At 37.9% G+C, this 25,754-nt stretch overlaps 1 protein-coding gene across 5 annotated transcripts in view; it reads right to left on the reverse strand.

Annotated features, from left to right (window-relative positions):
- Positions 1-25,754, reverse strand: part of LOC131045280 (trafficking protein particle complex II-specific subunit 120 homolog) — a 207,232-nt gene that overhangs the window by 155,003 nt on the left and 26,475 nt on the right. The window lies entirely within an intron of this gene.

The raw sequence follows: 25,754 nt of genomic DNA on the forward strand, positions 1-25,754 counted from the left end.
GAAAGAACTCTATAGTGGAGCCAATACCGTTATCTTCTTACACTTCATGGTCCTTGTATCTCTCTCCATAATCAATGAACCAATTTTGATATAGCAAAGAAGTGGCTGGGTGGAAGTGGATGTTCTGGTGTATATATGCATCTATTATGTATTTCTCAAACATTTATTACACCTTAGGTTAAACTTACTTTGCTGCATGTTGAGTTTTGTCTTTTTGGGAGTGCAAAATCTCACCCTCTTCAATAGTAGTTACACTTCCCTTAGATCATAAGCAAAAACTCACGAATAACTTATGAATCGATATGGCTCGCAAGTTACTTATGCAATAACTTGGCCCAAAGTTATTCTCAAAAACTTACCTATGACTCGGCAAAACTCCCAATTTTGGAATGAAAACTCACCAACACCTGGATAATACTATTTGGATTGAAAAATCAAACACATCAAACAAGAGAATAATCAATTTAATTGTTAAGAAACAGAAAATGCAAAGAAAACGAGTGCGAGGGAAGCCAAAAATGTAAGTCATGCTCAAGCCCAGAGAGGAGAGAATTTGTGGAAAGCAAGAAATCAAAATGACAAAGGTTATTAGGCACAAAAATTATATTAAGATTGAACTTGCATGATTCAATCTCACTTTACTTTGCTGAGGCACTCAAGCCCAAGAGAAGGCAGTAACCAAGTAAGGAAGAAATGCTGCTGCCCAAAACCAATTTTCTTGTCCACAATGCAGATGTCCGCCTTATACATGCACACAATACAGTCTAGAGTTGGAAACCTGAGAATAGTGTTTATTTGAAGCAAATCGGTATTGTGTTCCTCAAATTCAGTAGAATGTGTGTATTTGAGGAATAACTATACAAATTTATGTGCTTTTATTGTTCAAAAAATTTACCTGGAGTCAAAGTTTTTGAAAAGTTTTGGGTCAGCAGAGTTATCAAGTGCGAGTTTTTCAAATATAATTTGGGTAATGAGGTTTTCCCTCATTCCTTGGTAGTTACACTTCATGAACAATGATTTAGATAATGAGTTGTATTTTTATAAATGCAAGCTTGTTGCACTTATTGCTTACGCCATTAATGCAAAGAACCATTAGTTGCTTATTCCAAGTTCTTTTGTTGTAAAAAAATACATTATTGTGATTAGTCTTAAAGCATTCTTAGTCTTGGGCAGATTGCTTACGCAAATATTATACACAGGTTTTGGTTCAATGAAAGCATGCAGTAGCACCAACTCTTAGCTTTTATAAATCATATGTTTTAAGGTAGTTCTAGGACTTTGAGTAATTGCATTATACGCATCAGCTTTTTAAGTGGTAATTGTGTAAGATCCTGGATAAAATGCAGTGGATCTAACTAAAAAAATAACTAATACGTACATTAGATTGAACTCATGTCTCACCTTAAAGTCATAGCTCTTCAAATGAACAAATTTTAAAATAAAATATTAATCAGATTCTAATCTCAAGGATCCTGTAAGGGCAAGCTGAAAGTATACTGTGAGTAAATATTATTATTCACCACTTTCTAATCACCTAGATCTCGTGAGGATAAGGTGAGAGCATACAGTAGATGAATAATTTTTTTTATATTTATTGTTTCCAACAATGCCTACAATGATGTAAAATATGGATTGCAAAAATAATATAGATGTGCTGAAGCTTCAATAAAATGTTGACATCATTCAACCAAATATTTCAAACCTAGTGACAGGTTTTCTACATAACTTCTCCCATTTGTGTCATTGGCCCTGTTTGATACACCATTTCAGTACTCTGCCCACTTGTGGCTTTAGCACCATATTGATACAATGTGTTAGTATTCTAACTTGTATCAATCCCCATGGTCAATGAACTAACAATATTCCATATTAAATTAGACTAAGTTTGAATTCTATTAATCCATGTACCCATATTAATCCACATCATCAAGTTAATTTTTTCTTGCCCTTGTTGATTTCATAATAATACTGTTTGATAATAAGCGCTTTTCTGATATGCATTCTCAACTCCAAGTACTTAGCTCATCGTTCAATTGTTTTAATTCCTTCCTCTGTTTAAGGATCCAGATGTACTGTGACTATAATTTTAACAATTTTAAATCCACCCTCTATTCATAGCAAAAGTGGTGAATGAAGTAACCTTTTCCTAATATTCTCCCAGACTCCTAGTGTGTGCCTAAAAGGAGATCAATGGAATAGGATGTCAGGTTACATTAAATTATTTCTAAACTGATGTTTGTCATGCATTCTAGTTGTAAGAAACCTGATTGTCAAGTACGCAAATTGAAAATGTATACAGTAGGAACACCCATATTTCGACAAAATTCCACAATGAAATTTGATCTCATGTGCTTCAAGCATTACTAAACATGCACAAATTAGACTTGTTGGAAAATATTTGCAGTCCAAGTTGTCAGCACAGGAGTTAATGTGGTTCAGCAAATATTTGTCATATTCTTAGCTCTGCACCAGCAGCAATGTAGCTTCAAATTCATCTTATACAAGGGTTAAATCATTATCATGGTGAGGTACCTCAAGTTCAGCCACAATAAGTTTCCATTATTAACAGGTTCAATGTCTCTATCATATTCATGATTAGATGATAGTCTGTGTCTTGGCTACTCTTGACTTTTATTGTGAATCATTTTATCCTCAGGTAACAGCCCCGTAATGTCCCCTTTTCAAACATAAACCCAGATACTCTGTTTTCATTGTAAGAACCGTGTTTAAGGCCTGTGTGCATGGTGGATCAGGTGTACAAATTTCGTGCCGCAGATGTATCCTCCAGCACAGCAAATACAATCAAATTATATTATAAAATAAATAAATATCAAAATTAAATTTATGTAATATTATAAAAAAAAAAAATTGAGGATGGAGATAGAGAATCTATGTGGCCGCACATGCTAGGGGAAACCCTAGCCGCATTCTTTCTACTGTGCATGCGCTGGGTTGGCTGTATGTGGGGCAGATTGGAGTGGCGTGGACCTGGGTTGTGGGTTGCACTTCATAGTGATGCGTGGGGCTTGCTTTGTGTGGCAATTTTGGCAGGTTTTTGGGGATTTTTGCTTTCCTCTTGGCTGTGTGGAGGGTATTTCTTGGGCTTTCCTTTGGTCCAGGTGAATATTTACACTGGGATTTGGTGGAGTTAGTGCTCCCAACTCTATTTTTGTGTCTCCTGGGCTTTTGATCTTGTGTTTGTAATGGAGGAGCAAGGTGCTTCCCTGAGTTTGGTGATTTCCAAAGCCATGGGTATAGCAGATCCTTCTTCCTCTTTGCATGCAAAGGCCATGGAGGATCTAAATAAGATATCTACTAGTAAGGGTTCTTCATCTTTGAAGGGTTTACCCAAAATCAAGAAAGTGAACAATTGTTTGGAGAGAAGCCAAAACCGTCTATTCTTGGTGATTCAGCCAGAGTCTGTCACAGAGAATGTTACTTGAGCAATCATGCTCTAATTTGCAAATTCATGGGGCTTTGACTTTCTTTTCTGTAATCTTGGGCTCGATGGATTTGGAACCCCAAAGGTGATATTGAGATAATGATGGCTACCAATAATTACTTTCTAGTTATGTTTCCATGCATGGCGGACAAACATAACACTTTTGAAGGTGGACCTTATTTTTATAACCAAGTTGGTCTCTTCATCAAACCCTGGCATGTGGGTTCAATTCTGTTAAGGAGCTCCCTTCGAAGTTCTGTGTCTAGGTTCGTCTTCCATGGCTTCCGCTTGAGTTTTGATGAAGCAACATGCTACATACGATTGCTCTTCTGCTTGGCAAATTGGTTGGTTCAACTTAGCAAACTCTAGATAGGAATGTAATTTCATATGCCCAAATCTATGTTGAAGTTGATTTGAATAAAAATTTGCCAAATTATGTGGAAATATGCCTTGGATCCTCTTCTTGGATTCAACAGCTCGCCAATGAAACCCTTCCTTTTAGATATTGAATCTGTCACGAGTATGCGCATCTGCCAAGGAAATGCCCACAATTCAATCAAGTGGTTGTTGCAGCTAATGCTCTCTCCAACTCTACTCCTAAGATTGATAAAGGGAAGACCCCTATGTCTAAAGGGGTTGCAGATAAGGAGGGCTTTATTCCTGTTAGGCCTCGCAATTAGGGAAGAGGTCAAAAAAGAACCCTCAAGAACAAACAAAATGATGGGATCTTTAATCGTTTGATGGTTTGGAGGACCTGGATCGAGAAGAGGGGATTCTAGTTGAGCTGCTCTTCGATGTTGAGTCCTTAGGAGTGGCCTTGTCAAATGACATAGAGAATGATGATCAGAACTTGTCTTTGGTTGATTTAAAGGATGGTTAGATGGATACATATTTACCCTCCCAGATACCAGATGCTAAGTCACAAGGTTCGAATTTGAATTCTTGTTCGGCAAGAATAAAATTTGGATGAAATTTGGCAAGGTAAAAAATTCAAAAAAACATTCGACATTAAGTTCGCCTTATAATTTTTTTTAATATAATTATAAATGAAAAAAAAATATTACGTAAAATTATACATTAAAATAAATTTAAAATAGAGTAATTTAAATGTGCTTAAAATTTTAATTTAAATATTAATATATAAATAAAAAATATTAATTTTAACTGATCAAAAAAATATATATTAAAAAAGTATATATGTTAAATAAAAAATGTATTACAATTGAAAACCTAATTTTAATATTTTATTTACATTTAAATATTATTAATATATAAAGAAAAATATGTTAAAATTTATATACTAAATAATTAATATACAATAATTTAAAATCTAATTTAAATGTTTTAAAATATAAAATTTTAAGATCGAATAAAAAATAAAATTAAAAAACAAATCATTTAAAAATAATTATAAAGATTTAAATTATTTTCAATAAAACTTAAAATAAGTACGATACGTTCGAGCCCCGAGTCTTTCCCGTGAAGAGTGCAACCTCAGGCTTTCGTGCGCTAAACTTGTCATACGTGTGGATAATGGCAGGCAAGCAGGTCGGGGTTCAATTGACTGCCATAAGAGTCGTGCGAGGAGTTAAACACGCCTACCCAGTGGTGGAATTCGGAGCACCATGTCAGCCTAAATCATCTAATTTTGAAGAAGTCACCACATCTGCTAAATAGTTCAACACAGCCAACGCATATTAAACACCAGAAGACTCTTTTAAAAACTATTCTTAAATTGAAAACCTAAGCCATAGCCGTACGAATTTTTTGGCGAACAGCAACAAATTTTTGGATTTTGTTTTAAATTCGCCGAATTTCGAACTTGATGGCTGAAATTCGGCAAACTCTGTGACTAAGACCAGATGTATCAAGATTCAAAACCCGAGTGGGACTTTCGTTTTGGAGGATGTTGGAGCCTTGGCTGATCTAGTTACTCCTCACATGAAAGAGACTTTTAATTCTGGGAAAAGCAGTAGGGTTTCATATGCATTAGATTTGCAACAAACACAACTTAAAAAGGAGCCTCTAGAGAAATCTTATAAGGTGGGATGTAAGAAAGACCATGAGAAGGTGAAATTAATTGATGAGACAATGGAATCTAGGTCAGTGAAAACCATTGACTCTCATTTCTCCCAATCTCATAAATGATTGTTATTTCATGGAATGTGAGGAGTATAAATAGCATCCCTATACAAAAAGCTATTGGTGAGTTGATTGGTACCCATTCTCTAGATATTGTCTATATTCAAGAAACAAAATAGTGGATGGTATGTTGAATAGAACTCCTAGAATCTAGACTTGTGTCTTTTGTCAATGTGCCGAGGCCCATGGTAGCCTTGTTGGTGTGGCTTGTTTTTGGGATCCAAGGTTGTTTATCTTTGGTGGATCTCGAGTCACCCTTCTATTTCTATGACTATTTCTAGTTTGAATTTTGGTTAAACTTGTCTTTTCACTAATTTTTATGCTCCTAACTAAATTTCTTGGCAAATCTTAGCTTTGGTCTCATGTTAGATATGTTCGATCTCTTGCTCCTTTTCTTCCTTCGATTATGATTGAGGATTTTAATGTCATTTATATCTTGGAGGAAAAAAGAGGTGCCATAGTGATGCAAGAGGGAGGATTCACATCAACACAATAGATTGATTTTTCTAACCCTTTACCCATATCAACATACTAGGACAGAATCTGCCACTTGAGAACAGTCCTTAATAACTTTCACTAGAGACATAATTAAGACAATCGCTTCGGTGAGATTTAAGAAAGCCTAAATACAAACATTTCCTCCAAGTTATACCGAAATCCAACGGTTAAAGCAAAAGTTATGATACTTTTCCCAAAACTGCTAACCTGTTGATGTGTTTTTTGTACACATGCAAACACAGAATAAAATACGTAAAGGTACCTTATCCTCTCTTGAACAAAGTTCCCGACTGCTGAAGATCTCGCCGAAGGATCAATCGAGGCAACTCCAAGGTTCTTGTATGTAGGTTCTCTACGTGTGGATAAGCTCTTTGCGGTACGATGTGATTTTGCTGGAATCACAAGGGGACTTACATTCGACAACCTGAACGTCTGATTTGCTTTGGAAATTGCTGGAACGTGAGATTTTACTGGTCCTAGATTTTGAAAAAAAGGAAAAAGGGGAAGGGTTGAAATGGGATCTATTTCTAATACTAAGAATGTAAGAGCAATGAATGACCTTTGATGAAATTCTAACTAAGTCTTGCTTTGACATCCCAGGACCATCTCCACAAGGTTAGTGCGATCTTCTGAGGAAAGCTTTATGATGTTCAGATCACCGCTACAGGCATGGACACCATCAGGCTGATACATATCAATGAAGAAGCGACAATTGAAGTTAAGCTTAAGCTGAATGATTCCAGTTGACTACACAAGGCAAGTCTGCAATCAACAAACTGCTAGTAGCATGGATATACAAATTTCACCATCGATCATACACATTTCTTCCATTCATCTAATAACATGAAATCAAATTTGAGAAGTATAGAGACCATGCAAATTGTTGAATCGACCCATAGAATTCACCATTTCTTCAATGAAGTTTATAAGTCCTTTACAACAACATCTTGGCAACAATCTTTGCCTTCTCTTTCTACTATACTCTAACTATTTCCTACTCTCTGACTATTCACTACTATCTATTCTCTATTAACCCAATATTATCCACTATCAACTATTAACCTTTACACATGAGGAGCCAGGGCTTATATAGAGAAACCCTTTACAAATAGACGGCTCTGATTGATTTAGAATCAATGGCTAGGATTACAAGATAGAAACCCTAATTAGGGTTTGTTACAACAAACTTCCTTAGCCAATTAGAAAATTACATTCCAAGGGTGAGGACCAACAGGAAGCAGGGGTAGGTGCCTCGAAGTTTGTGCCATCCTTGATGAGTCAAGTACATTGAATCTGGACACGTTGAGGTGGACCAATCCGACTGGAGTGATGACTGGGATGCCACCTAGTCTGACACTTGTAACTTGGTTGATGTTCAATTTGATGATGTTGAGAAGCTAACTTTAATTAACTCTTCTGAAACTATCTGCTTCTTCAACGGACCCTTGCTTTGACCTCCTTTGTCTTTGATGTGCAGGATGGATGGTGTACCTTTCCTTGAAATGTCAGCATCGTCTTTCCTTGTCATCTTGTGGTTCCTTAGTGTGGCGAAGTGGAGGTTCAGGAGGTAGCTAGCAATTCCTTGAACACCTTGAGTCTTCCAACGCTTCAAAGCGCCTTGAGTCTTCCCTTTTGCCTGTGGAACGTCCTTGACGATGTTGGACTGGAAGTGGTCGTCCTTGATGATGCTGGGCTAGAAGAGGTCGTCCTTGATGATGTTGGACTAGTTTTCTCCATCTGCAAAATAAACCAAAAGGTGATTAAGTACATATGACATATTCATTTCAACAAAGCATTTTCACCTTAAATCATCAACAAGAAGACTTTAAAATAAAGTTCGTTCAAAATCCTTCCCAGGGACAAGCCCTATAAGAATTTCGCCCTGGACCCTTTGGAAGGGTCAGGAGCAAAATTTGCATTCCTGGCCAATTTAGACCTCATTTCATCATTTCATAATTTTAGGCCTAGCCTTCAAACTTCTTCTCATCATAATCTCACAACTAGCCCTTTGCCTAGCTCAAACAGGGTTAAAAAAAAGGAATTTCAAAGGATTTCGCCCTGGACCCTTTCAAAGGGTCTAGAGCAAAATTTGCATTTTAGGACAAATTCCATCATGTCTCTACTCCAAAATGTCTTCCAAGGCAAGCATACGCTATCCTTCTCCTCACCAAAGGCTAGGAATCCACAACTTGACCTTCATCATGGGCAAACTAGGTGATTTGGGGAATTTCACTCTAGACCCTTTGGAAGGGTCAGGAGCGACATTCCTTCTTTAGGTCAAAACTCACCTTTGTTCCATTGACAATCTCTTCTAAGGCAATCTCTAAGGTCCATTCACCTTGATCACTGACTTGGCTCAACACTATCTTGAAGAAAACATGACATTTTGTGAATTTCGCTCTGGACCCTTTGGAAGGGTCAGGAGCAAAATTCACCTTTTAGGCTTAATTCTTCATCTTCTTCACTTCAACTCATCTTGCAAGGCTAAATAACCTTACTCCAATCTCAACCACACCCTAGGAATCAGAATCCTAACTTGACACAAGGAGCAAATAGTGGATTTGAAGAATTTCGCTCTAGACCCTTTGGAAGGGTCACGAGCGAAATTCACCTTTTGCTTGCTTATCCACACTCAATTTCAATTTCTTCACTTCAACTCATCTAGACTCCCTCATTTTGAATCCACTTCTCAACTTGGCAACATTTGTTTGATCCTCACAAAGCTTAAAAAGGAAAATTCGCTCAAAAACCTAGCCAGGGACAGGACCTATCCAGAATTTTGCTCTGGACCCTTTGGAAGGGTTAGGAGCGAAATTCAAGTTTTAGCTCAAAATTTGCATTTTTGGTGATCAAAAGTCTTTCCAAGGCAATCCAAAGAGCTTTTCTCACATAGGCCTAGGCCTGACTTCACTCAAATTTTGGAGAAAAAGATGGTTTTTAGGGTTTTCGCTCTAGACCCTTTGGAAGGGTCAGGAGCGAAAATCTTGTTTTAGGATTCTTCCTCCATCTTTTCAACTTGAATCAACCTCAAAAGGCAAGAAAACACTTCTCCTCACTCATCCAAGCTATAAAAACACAAAGTTTGACTTGTCTTGCAAGGAAAGTTGGTGATTGTAGAATTTTCGCTCTGGACCCTTTGGAAGGGTCAGGAGCGAAATTCATGATTTGGCTCAATTCCTTCAAATTTGATAATCACTGGCAAGTCAAAGTCACACCTAAGGACACTCCCAATCCTATTTCACCTTGAACCACCCTAGACTTGGCATAAAATTGAGGGAAAAGAGAGGTTTGGAGAATTTCACTCTGGACCCTTTGGAAGGGTCAGGAGCGAAAATCTCATTCTAGGCTTGATATTTCATTTTTTTATTGCTTTCCATCATCCCTCAAGGCAAGAACATGTCTATCCTTCTTCCAACATGCCTTGGACACTAAGAACTTGACCTAACAAGGAAGACAATGAGGTCCATGAAGATTTTCACTCTGGACCCTTTGGAAGGGTCAGGAGCAAAAATCATGCTTTAGGCTTGATTCTTCATTTCTCCAACTCCAAACGACCTCAAGAGGCAAAGACATGCTATCTCACTTCCACCCACGCCATAAAAAAACAAGTACTTGACCTCCTCCAAGGAAAAATAGGTGTTTCTAGGAATTTCGCTTTGGACCCTTTGGAAGGGTCAAGAGCGAAATTCATGTTTTTGCTCAATTCCTTCAAGTTCAATGATTTCTTAGCAACTTGAAGTCATTCCTAGGGACCTCTCCCATCTCAATTCACCTTAGTTTGCACTTGCCTTGGCATAAAATTGGAAAAAAGGTGGTTTTAGTGAAATTTCGCCTTGGACCCTTTGGAAGGGTCAGGAGCGAATTTCCATTTCTAGGACAAAATCTCCACCTTTCATTGTTTTCAAACATTCCCAAAGGCAAAAAAACATGTCCATCTTCCTTCTAGCATGCTTTGGATACTAAAAATTTGATCAAACAAGGAAGGAAATAAGGTCTAGGTAGATTTTCGCTCTGGACCCTTTGGAAGGGTCAAGAGCGAAAATCTTGTTTTAGGCTTGATTGCTCATTTTTCCAACTCCAATTTCTTCTGGGAGGCAAACATAGACCATTCTCCTTGCATCTCCACCAAGGTACTGATCTTGTCAAAGGGGAAAATGAGTGTTTTCAAGAATTTCGCTCTGGACCATTGGGAAGGGTCAGGAGCAAAATTCACCTTTTAGGCTAGAATCCTTCATCTTTTCCACCTCCAGTCATTCCCTTAAGGCAAGAACATACCAATTCACTTCCATACATGCCTTAGAGACCAACACTTAGCCAAAATTAGGAAGGAAATGAGGGTTATGAGGATTTTCGCTCTGGACCCTTTGGAAGGGTCAGGAGCGAAAATCTTGATTTATCCAATTCTCTCTCAAACTTGATCAATTTCAAGGTCCTTTCAAACTCTATTCATCATTTTAGGCAAGATAGAAGGTCAAATGGAAGATTTTGCTCTGGACCCTTTGGAAGGGTCAGGAGTGAAATTTTCATTCTAGGTTGATTTTCACCATTTTGTAGTCTTAAACCTTCTCTCCAAGGCAAACATGCATCCAAGTCTCCTCAACTATGCCTCAAAATCCAAAACTTGGCCATATGAAAGAGCAAAATAGAGGAAAAGGTGAATTTCGCTTTGGACCCTTTGGAAGGGTCAGGAGTGAAATTCATGCTTTAGACAAAATCCACACTTTCAAACACCTCAAATCACTTCCTAAGGCAAAAATATGTCAATTTGCCCTTACCATGCCCAAGGAATCAAGGTTTCCAGTGCAAACAAGGAGAAAAAGGTGTCTAGGGAGAATTTCGCTCTGGACCCTTTGGAAGGGTCAGGAGCGAAATTCGCATTTAGGCTCAAATCTTGATTTCATTTCTCACTTTTCTTCATCCAAACAAGTGTTTTGCCCTCAATAATGCCTGGGAATGAGTTAGTTCTAAGTTTGGGTCAAACTAGAATATCTTATGGAGAATTTCGCTCTGGACCCTTTGGAAGGGTTAGGAGCGAAATTCGCTTTGGACCCTTTGGAAGGGTCAGGAGCGAAATTTGACATTTTGGTCTCTCCGTCAGGATTCATTATGGAATATAACATTTAAGTATAAGTGACATTTCTTATACTTTGAGTTATATTCCATATATACTATCAGGATGTTTGAGAGTGGTTTCGGACCTCCAAGAGTTATAATGCAAAATCTAGTTTTTGGAGGATTCTTCAGTTTTCCAAACTTAGTCAAATTTCAGGATCAAGATGACATTCTAGACTTAGCCAAATTTCAGGACATTTGAAGATCAGGATGACATTCTGTTGTGACGTTTTCACACATCGCCCCATTGCAAATGGGGACCCTTGCTTTTCTTGCTTTTTTAGGGTTTGTTCTTTAGGTTTTTTAGGGTTTTGTTAGCTGGCCTTTGCATTTTGAGTGTCGCCCAGGGGATCACATGGATAGCAAGTCCGGCTTGAGTGATGTCTTGATCCTGAAATTTGGCTAAGTCTGAAAGTCCTGATCCTGAAATTTGGCTAAGTCTGGAATGTCCTGATCCTGAATTTGACTAAGTCTGGAAACTGAAAAACCTCAAAAAACTAGATTTTGCAATATAACTCCTGGAGGTCTGAAACCACTCTCAAACATCCTGAAAGTATATATGGAATATATTCCATAAAAATTATCCTGATAGAGAGTTCGAAAAGTCAAATTTCGCTCCTGTCCTTCACTGAGGATCCAGAGCGAACTTCGCTCCTATCCCTCCCAGGAGGACCAAGGCGAATCGCTCCTGTCCCTCGCCAAGGGTCCAGAGCGAAAATGCTTAGTTGAGCCATTCCTGACCTTGTTTGGACGAATCGAGACATCAAAGGCATGGTGAAGGACGAAATGAGCATGATAGAGCATCCAGACTTGATCAAAAACAATGAAATGATGAATTTTTTGCCTAGAGGGTCAAATTCGCTCCTGTCCCTCACTGAAGGACCAGAGCGAAATTCTTCATAAGGTACGACCTGGGCAAAGATCAAGCAAGTTTTATGTTTGAAGGTAAGAAAGGAGATGAATTGAACCCATTGAAGACAAATTGAAGATTATCAAACGTCAACAAGGGACCCAAATGCCCAAGTTCACTCCTGTCCCTCAGGCAGGGACCAGGGCGATTTTTGTCTTAGACAAATTTCTTGCCAAGTTACAATGAATTCCAAGGCATGGATGAATGAAAGGGGACATTACGAAACCGTTGAAGATAAATTTGGAAGCTGGCGAAGTGTGATGGAGACTACAAGTACAAATTCGCTCCTGTCCCTCTCCAAGGGACCAGGGCGATATCTTAGTTATGTTGCCTTTTCCTCCAAATTCAAGACACTTCAAGGCGAAGTAAAAGGTGGCAAAGATGTTTTAAGGTGTCTCAATCAAGCACAAAGTTACGAAGATCTCCAAAGTGAAAGATTTGCATCAAGACACCTAATTCGCTCCTGTCCCTCAGGAAGGGACCAGAGCGAAATTTGCATAAAGGCATAGATTTCGAAAGATTAACAAGCACCAAGTGATTAAGGAAGATCAAGGGATCACGTTTTACCCAAGGAGGGCAATTGCAAGTTGGAGAACGCAAGCATGAACCCAAAAACTTGAAGTTCGCTCCTGTCCCTCAGGAAGGGACCAGAGCGATGTTTATTATATTGGCCAAATCCCTCAAAAATCACGTAAGGTCAAGGTTTTGCAAGGTCGTATGAGGTCCAAGGCATGATCAGAAGGTGATATACAAAGACTTCAAACGTTAAAAGATCCTCAAATTGAACACAGAAGCTATATCGCTCCTGTCCCTCTCCAAGGGACCAGGGCGATTTGCTTAGGATCCTTCATGCTCCTTCAAAACCAAGACAAGGCAAGGATAGCCAAGGTCAAGGACGTCCTTTGGAAGGCAATGAACGAAGAACGAAGATCAAAAATTTGCAAATTTGGGCCAGGACACTAGGATCGCTCCTGTCCCTCTCCAAAGGACCAGGGCGATATTTGCCAAAGCACTCATTTTCCTTCGAAGATCATGACAAAACAAACTTGCAAAGGGTTCAAAGCGTTGTTTGAAAGGTAATAAAGGAGAAGTTGATATCAAGAACGGAGAATTTCAAGTAAAAATTGATGGATCGCTCCTGTCCCTCTCCAAGGGACCAGGGCGATATTTGCCAAAACGCTCGTTATCCTTTAAAGATCACGTTAATGTAAAGTTGCACAAGGTTTAAAACATCATTTGGAAGGCGATACAAAGGAGGTGAACGTTAAAATGTTACTAATTCGAGTTTGAAATGGAGAGAACATCAAGATCGCTCCTGTCCCTCTCCAAGGGACCAGGGCGATGTCACATCAAAGAGCACTCATTCACACAAGCAGGACACTCAAGTTCGAAAATCCTAGCGAAAATGGCAAATTCAACGTGGAGATGAAGATTTTGGACGTAAAAAATGCAAGGATCAAGACAAAGTTGATGGATCGCTCCTGTCCCTCAGTCAAGGACCAGGGCGATGAGGTACGTATCTTTCATCTTCAAAATTTGGCGTTCAAACAAGTTTTTGAATTTATTTTAAATGCTAAAACTCGATAAATTAAAAAATTCAATTAATTAGCATTTAAATATTGCGCTTGATATTTATTAATTATTTTTGCCTTTGTAAAAAATCGAATTTGATAATTTAAATAATAAAGGCATTTAATAATTAATTATTAATTTAATAAAAAAATCAAATGAAGCGTTTGAGTTTATTTTATGAAGGTCGGCCCTTGTTATTTATTCAAAAATCATTTTAATTGCTTTATTTTTACAAAAGTCGGCCTATATGATAGTGGGTGGTGGAAGCGCCTATAAAGGAGGTGTTTATTTCATTTTTAAATCATTATTCAAGCATCCTCTTTCATATGCGATTTGAAGACAAAGGAGTAGCGCGAATTGTGTGTTAGAGGAGCGAATTTCATTCCAAGCAAGGGAGTACGAACTTGAAGTTTCAAGTTAGGCGAACTTGCCAAGGACATTGAAGAGCACATCAAAGATATCCCCAAGGGTGGCGAATTGACAAAGAGGACGTTCATTATCCTTCAAGATCACGTTGAAGCCATCAAATTTTGATTTTTGCCTAGGCGAATTCCTTTATTTGGGCATTTTAGAGTTAAGCTCTCAAGTAAGGTATGGCAAGATCTCTTGTTTTAATTTCGAATTTTGATCGTCATTGCCTTAAGCTTGAATTTTGAATTTTGAATTGTATTAGCTCAATCGTCATTTAGGAAATGATAATTCAAGGACTAATCATGAAGTTTCCTAAAATTAATTTAATCTATGCTATTCATTGCAAAATCATGTTTCTAATTTTGAAATGTTGTGTAGGCATCAAATGGAGATCTCATCAAGGAAAATCAAGCCGGATCAAGGACGGTCTTCGCCGGGACGATCAAGCAAGGATAGGAGTGACTTCTTTCAATCCAGCGTTCCAAGTCGAGGTACATCATCCTGCACATCAAGGACACAGGGAGTTAGAACAAGGGCTCGTTGAAGAAGTAAATAGTTCCAGATGAATTAATTGAAGCAAGCTTCTCAACAACATCAAGTTGAATATCTACCAAGTTACAAGTGTCAAATGAGGTGGCGTCCTAGTCATCATTTCTCCAATCAGTGAGGTCCACCTCAGCATGTCCAGATTCAATGTACTTAACTCATGGAAGGTGGCACAAACTCCGATGTACCTACCCCGGCTATCCATTGGTCGATTTTTCTAGAGGGGACATGTGTCCAAGCAATACAATTTTATCATTGGTCAAGCATTAAATGTTATGTAATGGTTGTAACAAACCCTAATTAGGGTTTTCATTGTAAAATCTTGGCCATTGATCTTGAATTGATCTAAGCCATCAAATTGTATTGTGGGCACTATATAAGCCCTGGCATTTCATTTGTAAAGGTTAATTAGCAATTGTTAGAGATAGTATGTAAATAGTTAGAATAGTTAGAGAATAGTTGGAAGCAATTAGAGTAGAATAGGAGGACAAGGCAAGAAATTGTTGCCATTGATTGTAAACAAACTCCATTTTCATTGAAGTAATGGTGAAGTGCGTCGTTTCTTGCAATTTGCATGGTTTCTCGTTGAGTCTTCAATCTTAGATGGTAGATGATTAGATGAATGCAGGAAATATGATTGATTGATGGTGGAATTCGTATATCCATACTACTAGCAGTTTGTTGATTGCAGACTTGCCTTGTGTAGTCAACTGGAATCATTCAGCCTAAGCTCAATTTCAATATGTCGCTTCTTCATTGATATGCATCAACTTGATGGTGTCTATGCCTGTGGTGATGATTTGAACATCATAAAGCTTCCCTTAGAAGATCGCACTAGCCTTGTGTAGATGTTCCATTGATGTCAAAACAAGACCTAGTTAGAGTTTCATCAAAAATCAAATCATTGCTCCTACATTCTTAGTATTAGGATTAGATCCTCTCTTCCCCCCCTTCCTTTTTCCCTTTTTTTAATCTAAGTTAGTGAGAGCTTGTGTTCTAGCAAAGCAGATCGGAAGTTCAATCATCAGATGTAAGTCCCCTTGTGATTCCAGCAAATCACATCATACCACTGGAGTTTATCCACATGTAGAGACCCTACTAAAAGGAACCTTGGAGTCATCCTAACTGATCCTTTATGCGAATCTTCAGCAGTTAGAGACTTTTTCTCAAGAGAGGATAAGATACCCTTAGGTATTTTATTCTGTGTATGATGGTGTACAAAATACACGTCAACACATTCCAGACTTCATCACTCACCAGCTCGACCTAACTCAGACCTTCAAAGATGATATTCACTCACCAAGCAAGACACAATTAGCAACAAGAGCAGAACCAAGCCCTAAGGAAGACTCTCAAAGAAACCCTAATTCTGGGGCCCTGGGGACTCACCCTAGCTCAAGCAGAGTCTGCCATCCTAGTGATCCCTCTGGCAACACTCAGCATGCAAAGGCTAATAGACAAACCCTAAAAACCTAGAAAGCAAAAAAGTAGGGGTCCCCATTTGCAATGGGGCGATGTGTGAATACGTCACAACATAACCCTAGGTAGGGTTCCAAGCAACCTGCACCAAATTGCTTATAACTTTTGAAAGACTTGATGAAATTGAACCAAACCAATTTTAGATTAAACTAGAATCATTTTTAAAACTTTTCCAATTGGTTTTAGGGCTTTATTGTACCAACAAAGTCCATACCACACATTTTTGCAGACTGTTATCTTCACCAAAAACTGTCAAACTGGACAACCTTCACCAAAATCACCATATCTTACACAAAACTCAATAAAATTTCACGAGACAAAAAGATTTGGAAACTAGAAACAAATATTTTTCCATCCATATATTATGGTCCTCAATATGAGATCATTAAAGGGCGGTTTAATAGCATGTTTCAGACTGCAAATTCTGAAAACTTTAAAAAAACAATGTAAGGATGCTACAAAAATATATTCCGAGTTCTTTATTCCATCCTTCTCCAACCTTCAAATACCTTCAACAACTAATGGAATTCGTGTCGGAGACCATATTTATACCTTTTCCAGCCAACAATGATCAATTACAACTGACTTTTAAATGACTTGACCCTTCACCTTCCACATACAACCAAAAATGTAAGATTGCATGACAACATTTGACAACATGATAACTTTTTACAATATTTTCCATACAACCCACAAATGACCTCCTAAGTCAAACTCACTTACAATATTTTCCATATAACCTACAAATGACCTCCTAAGACTCAAACTCAATACAAATAAGTCCAAAATGGTCTAAAATACCTTAGTACATTACCAAAACACAATGCTAAAGCAAAATTTACAAAATTGCCTCATGGAGGCATAAAGTCCATCAGGTGCTCCTACACCACATAGTCAAGATTGATCCATCTGCTAACCTTTTAAGGGACAAAATTGATCTCTAGAAATTAATTGTGTTAGTGAACGTTTTTTTTTCCTAATTGGTTATTTATTTTCCTATTCCTAGGTTTTTCCTATATTTTTAATTAAGCTTGCTTAGGATTAATAAAGTGAGTATTAGAGTGAGTGGATGCAAGGTGTTAGCATCTTCCATGGGAATTACAATTGCCTTATTTAGGCTATTGTGGTCGTCTCTTTCCTTTGGTTGTATTTACCACCTCTCCCCTCTCTCATTTTCTATATATACTCACTCCTAGCTAGTCTTTGTATACCATTCTATTGCATTGTAATTGCATTCTATAGATTTTGCTCTTAGATTCTCTTAATGCTATTTTGTTTCTTTACCATTTGCCTTGGAGGCTAACTCTATAATATTATTTTGATCTTGAATCATTTACATTCACATTTTTACTTCTATTCGTTTGCATTAGTTGATCTAGGTTATTCATCTTTTCAAATTCTAACATGGTATCAAAGTTATTCTAGTGCAAGAATAGATTTTTTAGTTTCCTTATTTGCGAGATTTGGGGGGGGTAGGGGGGGTGGGAGGCTAATAAGTTTTCTGCAGGTTTTTAAAAAAACTAAATATGCTCTCCTCTTGCATTTCCATATGAACTTGAGAATAAGAAAAATTTAATGGAAAATTTTGATCTCTGGAGTTTTTTGTGCAAATATTTTGTAAAATCTGGGTGTTTGAAGTAATATGGTAACCTTGGTGACTTTTTCAATTATTCTATAGCATCTAGAAGGCTCAAGAAAGTCAAATTTGGCTTTCATTTCACAGAAATCAAATCACAGAATTTAGAGAAAGATTGGAGGTGTTTTCATTTTTGCATCATATTTCTATCTTCTGCAAATCAAATCGAAAAACGGTTTTTGAGTTTGCTTCTCAACCCCAAAAAACCATTTAGGTAGCTATTAGATTTTGCAAATATTGAATGGATCTGTCAAAAACTGCTGTCCAAAAAGCGTCACGCAGCCATTTTTTGGCTAGCTGAAGGTTGAATTTAATTTATTTTTTCATCTTTTGCTTGATCAAAAAACATTTTTTTGTTTAGTTCATAGCTCAAAAATATTTCTGAGTTTTTTGTTATTATCTACATACAATGAATAGATTTTTCAAAAATCAAATCAAAAGTAAACTTTTTATTGCTAAAAAAAATCATTCCTATAGGACAAAATAAGTTTCTTAAAAATTCGTATCTTTTGCCTCGAGTGTTAGATTTTAGCGCACAAGATATCGTTAGAAAGATAAAGATAAGCACTTTCTAGCCGTATTGGTTTTGATCAGATTTGTTATCTCTTTTTTAAAATATTGTATGTTGAAGTTGGTCCCGAGCACAACTACATAGCTAATTTTTCTAGATTTTGTGATTGTACTTTTAGTCATTGTGGGTCTTAACACTATTGTAATTTGGGAAAAGCTTTGCAAACGCTCTATAATATAAAGTGCCAACATTGTAATATTTGTGGGGGTGATTTCTAAGACTAGTAAAAAGGGTGGGGGTGTATTGGTGTTCTTGAGTTCTCTTTTTTTCAGCATTTCTACATCATGGATCAAACAACAGTTCTCATTCTAAGTCCTTACAATTATTTTGAGTGAAAATCACGCATGACAATCTACTTAAGAAAATTTGGTTTGCAACAGTAACAATGGGATTGGGAATTGAACCAACTATAGATGCAAAAAAGCCTAAGTGGTTCAATAGATGTGATGAAGCATATGGAACTTTGTCTTTGTCTATATCTCCTGATTTACTCTTTCATATTGAATCCTTGAGTACTCCTAATGAAATATGGACGAAGTTAGAAACTTTATTTGGAACTCAAGATTCAATGAAGGGTCATGTGTTGGAAAATGAACTCATAAGTCTAAGTACAGACAATTTTAACACAATCCGAGATTTCTTCACAAAGTTGAAATCAGTAAGGCTGCAGTTAAAGCAATGTTGAATTGAAAAGAAAGATAAACAACTAATTCTCAGTATTCTCTCTAAGCTAAGTTCTAAATATTTAATGTTTGTTTCTACCTTGTATGCTACCAAGGGTGCACTTGGGACTCAATTTACCATGTCATCGTTAGATGATTTTTCTATTTCTTTCACAACAGAGCAAGATAAGCTAATCCAAATGGGCACTCTAAAATCCTCTAAGTCACGTGCCCTGGCTGTCAACCAAGGCACAAAAGAACAAAAAGGACAAAGTAGTAACAATAAGGAGAAGAAACAAAAGAACAACAATGTGAAGAAGGATCAAAATCAAGAGCAACTAATGAAACCCAATCTTCTAATGATGGCAAGCCTAAGAAAGAGAAGGTCGAATGTGCCTTTTTTAAAAGGCTCAATCATGATGAGCATAAATGTTTGAAGAAACAAATTTATCACTTGACACACATTCTTGAAACGAATAATATCAGTGTTCCTGAATCAATAAAACAAAGTTCAAGTGAGGAGTCTAACAAGGCTAAAGAAAACAGCAAGGCGAAAGAAAAGGGGAAGGCCCTTGTAGCATTTGCTTCACCACCATCTACTTGGGTTCTTGATTCGGGTGCCTTGCACCACATGGCTTCATATCAAAGGATGAACTTGCAACTTTGGATCCATGTTCGATGCCTTCTATTTTGATGGGTGATGACATTCTTGTTGAGGTGTGGGAGAGGGTCTATTGATCTGGGGGATGGCACATTTGTGCCCTCACTATCAACTAATCTCCTATCAGTATATCAGATCACTCACATAGGTTCAAGTAAGCAGGTTGAGTTCTCTCTTGATCCAGTGGTAATTCGTGAGTTGCACAATGATTCTATAGTTGTAGTTGGAAGAGCATATCATCAATCTCAACTTTATCTATTTTCTCATTTTGTTCTTGATCCTCCTTCGTTTATTTTGCTCACTCATTCTGATGAAGTGAGTAACTTGTGCCCTCAACGATTTGGCTACTTAAACTACCACTGCTTGCAGTAGCTTTAGTCAGCATGAAAAGGTAATAAGATTGCCTCCAAATCACTTTTCTAATGGTGTTTGTCAAGGATGCATTTTTGGCAAGCATCCAATGGAGAAATTTGACATAGGCAAAACTTGTAGAGCTTCACAGCTTTTGGAGTCGGTACATAGCGATTTGGTTGGACGATTTGCACATCCATCTTTCAATAGATCCTGATATGTTTTGACATTTACCGATGTTTTCTCCAAAAACACTTCCGTATATTTTCTCAAACAAAAGTCTGAAGTCTTTGATTCATTCTTGGACTTCAAAGCATTTGTAGAGAAACAATCTGGGAAATCTATCAAAGTTATGAGTACAGTTAATGGGGGGGGAATATGTCAACAACAGGTTTGAGTAATCTTGTGTCTCTGAGGGCATCGAATTGCAAGATACAGGTCCCTATAGTCCTCAGGAGAATGGAGTTGCAAAACGAAAAAATTGGTCCTTGAAAGAAATGACCAACTGTATGATACACTCCAAATCTTTGGCACCACTATGTTGGGCAGAAGCCATTAATTGTGCATGTTACATCTAGAACCAAGACCCTCACAAAGTTGTAGAGGGGGTAAATACCTTTAAAATTTGGGCTGGTCGAAAACCCTCAGTTAAGCACTTTTGCATGTTTGGTTCTCATGCATGGGCCCACATTCCAACAGAGAAATGCAAGGCCATGGATCCATAGAGTAAGCCTTGCATATTTGTTGGATATCCAAATGATGTCAAAGGCTACAAGTTGCTTGATCCTACCACTCATGAGTTGTTCATTGAGAGGAGTATTCGTTTTGAGGAGAATCATGCTAGCTCTTCTTCTACCAATTTTCCATCCACTATGACATTGGAGACATTGCATCATAACAATAGTACTTTAGAGGATCTTAATCCTCTTGCTTTTGATGAGAAGTCTTCTTTCTCCACTTCAAATGGTGGCAGTGATGATGAGTGTTCACATTCCTCCCAACATCATCATTAGAGGATGTTGATTCTCTTTTAGATTCTCCAATCTCAAGACCTCCTTGGGCTCGTTAGACACTAAAGTCAACAAGTGATTGGAATGGTGATCCTCCAAATGCTAGAAGAACAAGGTCACAATTTTAGCAAGCTCCACATCTCTTCATTACTTCAACTTCTAATCCACAATCATTTCGGGACACTTCAAGTATCCTCAAGTGGGATGCAGCTATGCAAGAAGAGTTCAGTTCATTGGAGAGGAACCACACTTGGGATCTTGTCCCTCTTCCTAAGGCAAGAAAACTTGTTCAGTGCAAGTGGATCTATCAGACAAAATTTGCTTCAGACGGGTCGATTGATAAACATGAGGCTCACTTGGTTGCTAAAGGATTCTCTCAAGTTCCAGGGATCAACTACTCTTACGACTTTTGCACCAGTCGGCAAAATGAATTACACCCGACTTGTCCTTGCTATTGCTGCAGCTCACAGATGGGACGTTCATCAAATGGATGTGAAAAGTGCTTTTCTTCAAGTTGACCTTCAAAAGAAGATATACATGGAGCAGCCACTAGGGTTCGTTCAGGATCCTTCACTTGTTTGCCATCTTTAAAAATCTCTCTATGGCCTCAAACAGGCCCCTCGAGCTTGGTATGCCATCCTGATCCAAATGTCTATATTTTGTAGCAAGATGATACTCTCACATTTCTGGTTCTCTATGTTGATGACTTGTTGATCACAAGGAGTCACTCATCCATAATTCAAGTAGTGAAAATTACCCTTAATGATCATTTCTCGATGTCAAACTTTGGACTTCTGCACTACTTCTTGGGGATTGAGATCACTCAGTCTTCTTCAAAGATATTCCTTGCACATCATAAGTACACTCTTTATATGCTATATAGATTTTGCAAGACTAGTTGTAAGCCTGCATCGACACCGTTTTTGTTTGGGGTCAAACTTGAGGGTAAGTGTTCTTCACCTTTGGTGGATGGCACTTTATATCGACAACTTGTTGGTAGTCTCATATACTTGACTCACACAGGACCTAACATTTCATATCTTGTAGGCATTGTCTCTTGATTCATGCAGGATCCCCATGAGCTGCACTAGAAACCAGCTAAGAGGATTCTTCACTACATTTAGGGTACTCATTATGGGATTCACTATGCGGCGAGCGTGAATTTTGACTTGGTGGTATACACAAATTCAGATTGGGCAGGCAATACTCAAGATCGCAAGTCTACTTCAAGATATTGCTTAACCAGGTCCAATTTGTCAGTCGAGCAAGATGCAGATTGCATTTGCTCTTTCATCTACAAAGGTTGAGTATCGAGGAGCAGTTAATGCTGCTATTGAGGCCATTTGGCTTCAAAACATTCTCATTGAGTTTGGCAATACTTTTCAGAAGCCTACGGTCATTTTTTGTGGTCATTTTTTGTGACAACCAGAGTGCCATACGGATCTCTCGCAATCTGCTCCATCATCATAGGACAAAACACATTGGGATCCACATGCACAGTCAAGAGCTGATTCGTGAGAAAATCACTGATCTTAGGTACTATCCGACATTAGATCACGTTGCGGACATTTTTACCAAACCCTTCACTGAGAGCAAGTTCCTTCATTTGCGAGCTTGTTGGGGTTGTGGCAGGTGTCCACTTTTGGAGGGGCTTCCTAATCCTCTCTCTCTCTCTCTCTCTCTCTCTTAGAGGGACTTCTTTGTACATGGGTACCTAAGATGGCGTCACTTGTCAGGATCAATCATCTTTTCACCCACCTAAGCTGCACTTAAGAGGGGTGTTAGTGTAGGCTTTTATTTCCTAGTTGGTATTTATTTTCCTATTCCTACGTTTTTCCTACACTTTTAATTAAGCTTGCTTAGGATTAATAAAGTGAGTATTAATGAGTGGGTGCAAGGTGTCGGCACCTTCCATGGGAGTTACACTTGCCTCTTTTAGGCTATTGTGGTGGTCTCTTCCCATTGGTCATATTTGCCACCTCTCCCCTCTCTCATTTCCTACATATTCTCACTCCTAGCTAGTCTTTCTATTACCATTCTATTGCATTGTAATTGCATTCTGCAGATTTTCCTCTTTCATTCTCCTAATGCTATTTTGCTTCTTTACAATTTGCAGTTCTCTCTTGGAAGCTAACTTTGTGATGTTATTTTGACCTTGTAAAGTTTACATTCATAATTTTATTTCTATTCGTTTGCACTAGTGATTCAAGGTTATTCATCTTTTTAGATTCTAACAAATTCATGTGAAGCCGAATAATGGCATCTTCACTTGGAACAACAAAAGAAGTGGAGAAAATGATATTTTAGAGAGGCTTGACAAATTCCTTGTCTCTTGTTATTGGATTGGGGATAGGTGGACTACCAACTCAAAGATCTTGAATTGAAGAGGTTCTAATGACTAGCCAATTAAATTCTCAGTTGTTTCATTCAGAGCTTCAGAGAACCCCTCTTTTAAGTTTCAACTTATGTGGTTGTGTGAGCTTTCACTCCAAGACTTAATGATTGAATGGTGGCACAAAGGGAGGCCTGCTTACGACAAGACTAGGTATTCCTTTGCTAAAAGATTGCAAGTAGTACTTCAACAATCTTCACTCCAATAAAATGATGGCTCAAGCCCAACTGGATACTATAACTCACCAAATTCGGGATCATGATCTAACAAAGGATTTGAGTAGAGAGGAGTCAGCAACTATTAAGAAGCTTGAGGAATGAGAGTTATGTGAGGAGATTTTTTGGACACAAACGTCTCGTATTGATTGGCTTCAATAAGGGGATAGAAATACTATCATTTTTCATAACTATGTTAAAGCTAGAAGGAATAGAAATCTTAATACCTCTCTTGTGTCCTCGAAGGGGGTTCAGCTTTCCTCACTGAGAGAGATTTCTTGGGAGGTGTTGATGTGTTTTTTACGCACATGCGAACACAGAATAAAATACCCAAAAGTATCTTATCCTCTCTTGAACAAAGTTACTCAAGTGCTGAAGATTAGCTTATGGATCACTTGAGACAACTCCAAGGTTTATAAATGTCAAGCTTTGACGTGTGGATAAGCACAAGTGGTTGTTGTGATTGTTGTTTCATCAAGGGGCCTTTCGCATGAGAAGACTTTATGAAGTGCTTTGCGGATGATATGCAATGAAGTTCTTTTCTACTACTACGAAATATTTATCAAAAAAAAAAGCAAAAGGATAGAGTTGTGAAATACTAAAACTATATCTAGGAATGCAAGGATGAAGGATGATTTTAGTGAAACTCAACTAGTCTTAGTTTTGCCAAAACAAGAACAACTCCACTAAGGCTAATGCAATCTTCTAAGGAGATCAAATAGATTTCAAGTTATTATCAAGCAAAGACACCATCAATTTGATGCATATCAATGATTAGATAACAACTGAACTTAAGCACATTTAAATATTCCAGTTGACCACACAAGGCATATTTGCAATCAACAAACAGCTAGTGGTATGGATTCAGAGTTCCACCATAAATCATACGCAACATTCTATTATCCGATTCTAATACTTAAACTAAATTCTAAAATTTGGATTGAGCAGATGAATAACCATGCATAAGCTCCAAAGATTAAGTAGAAAAACACCAATTCAATGTTTTTTATTAATCCAGCAGCAGAATAGCAACAATTGTTCAAGTTTCTCTCATACATACAAATGAAAAATGGCAGCTTAAATAGAGCTCCAAAATGAAATAGAGGGCCAAGATTGCCCTAAAATGGATAGTTGAGATCAAAACCCTAATTAGGGTTAGTTGTGGCCAACTAACCGATAACATAACTAACCAATAAAAATAAGGCATGTTTTGACACAAATTTCAAGAAAAACTCCACCAATGAGGAAATAACACCACATGTAGCTCATAACAAACTTTCTTCTAGAAGCTCGTTTCCCTAATCCTTCTCTTTGATGGTAAATGCAATGAATCTTGACAGCACTGCGTTGAGCTCCTCCATGGACAAGTTGGGCAAATTATTGAGTTTGCACTCGATGAAGATTTTGCCTAAAAAATGAATTTCGCTCCGAACCCTTCCAAAGGGTCCAGAGCGAAATTCTTTATAAACCTCATTTGCTCCCTTGCTTAGACTATAAACCTTGTTCCTTGGGAGAGGAGTGATATATTTTTGCCTTCCAAAGAAGATTGGAGTTGAAAAGATGAAGAGTCAAGCCTAGAGTAGGAATTTTGCTCCTGACCCTTCCAAAGGGTCCAGAGCGAAATTCCACAAAACCACTCTTTTCTCTCAGTTTTGTGCCAAGTCTAGTGTGGGTCAAGGAGAATTAGGATTGAAGATGTCCTTGGGCATAACTTTGGGTTGCTAACAATCAACAAATGTGAAGGAATTGAGCGAAAACTAGGATTTCGCACTTGACCCTTCCAAAGGGTCCAGAGCAAAGTTCCTAAGATCACCCATTTCCCCTTCAAAACAAGTCAAACTTTTGGTTTTTATGGCCTAGAGAGGAATGGAGTAACGTCTCCTTGACCTTTGAGGTGAATTGAAGTGGAAGAATGAAGGAATGAGCTCAAGAACAAGGATTGAGCTCAAGAACAAGGATTTCGCTCCTGACCCTTCCAAAGGGTCCAGAGCGAAAATCCTAAAACCTATTCTATCTTCCAAAATTTGTGTCGAAACAAGTCTTGATCAAGATGAGATAAGTTGGGAGATACCCCTAGGCATGCCTTGGAATGGATTGTGGCCTCCAATGACCAAGATTTTGAGCTAGGACAAGGATTTCACTCC

This window comes from Cryptomeria japonica, chromosome 9 (assembly GCF_030272615.1).
Source record: "Cryptomeria japonica chromosome 9, Sugi_1.0, whole genome shotgun sequence".
NCBI classification, from domain to species: domain Eukaryota; kingdom Viridiplantae; phylum Streptophyta; class Pinopsida; order Cupressales; family Cupressaceae; genus Cryptomeria; species Cryptomeria japonica.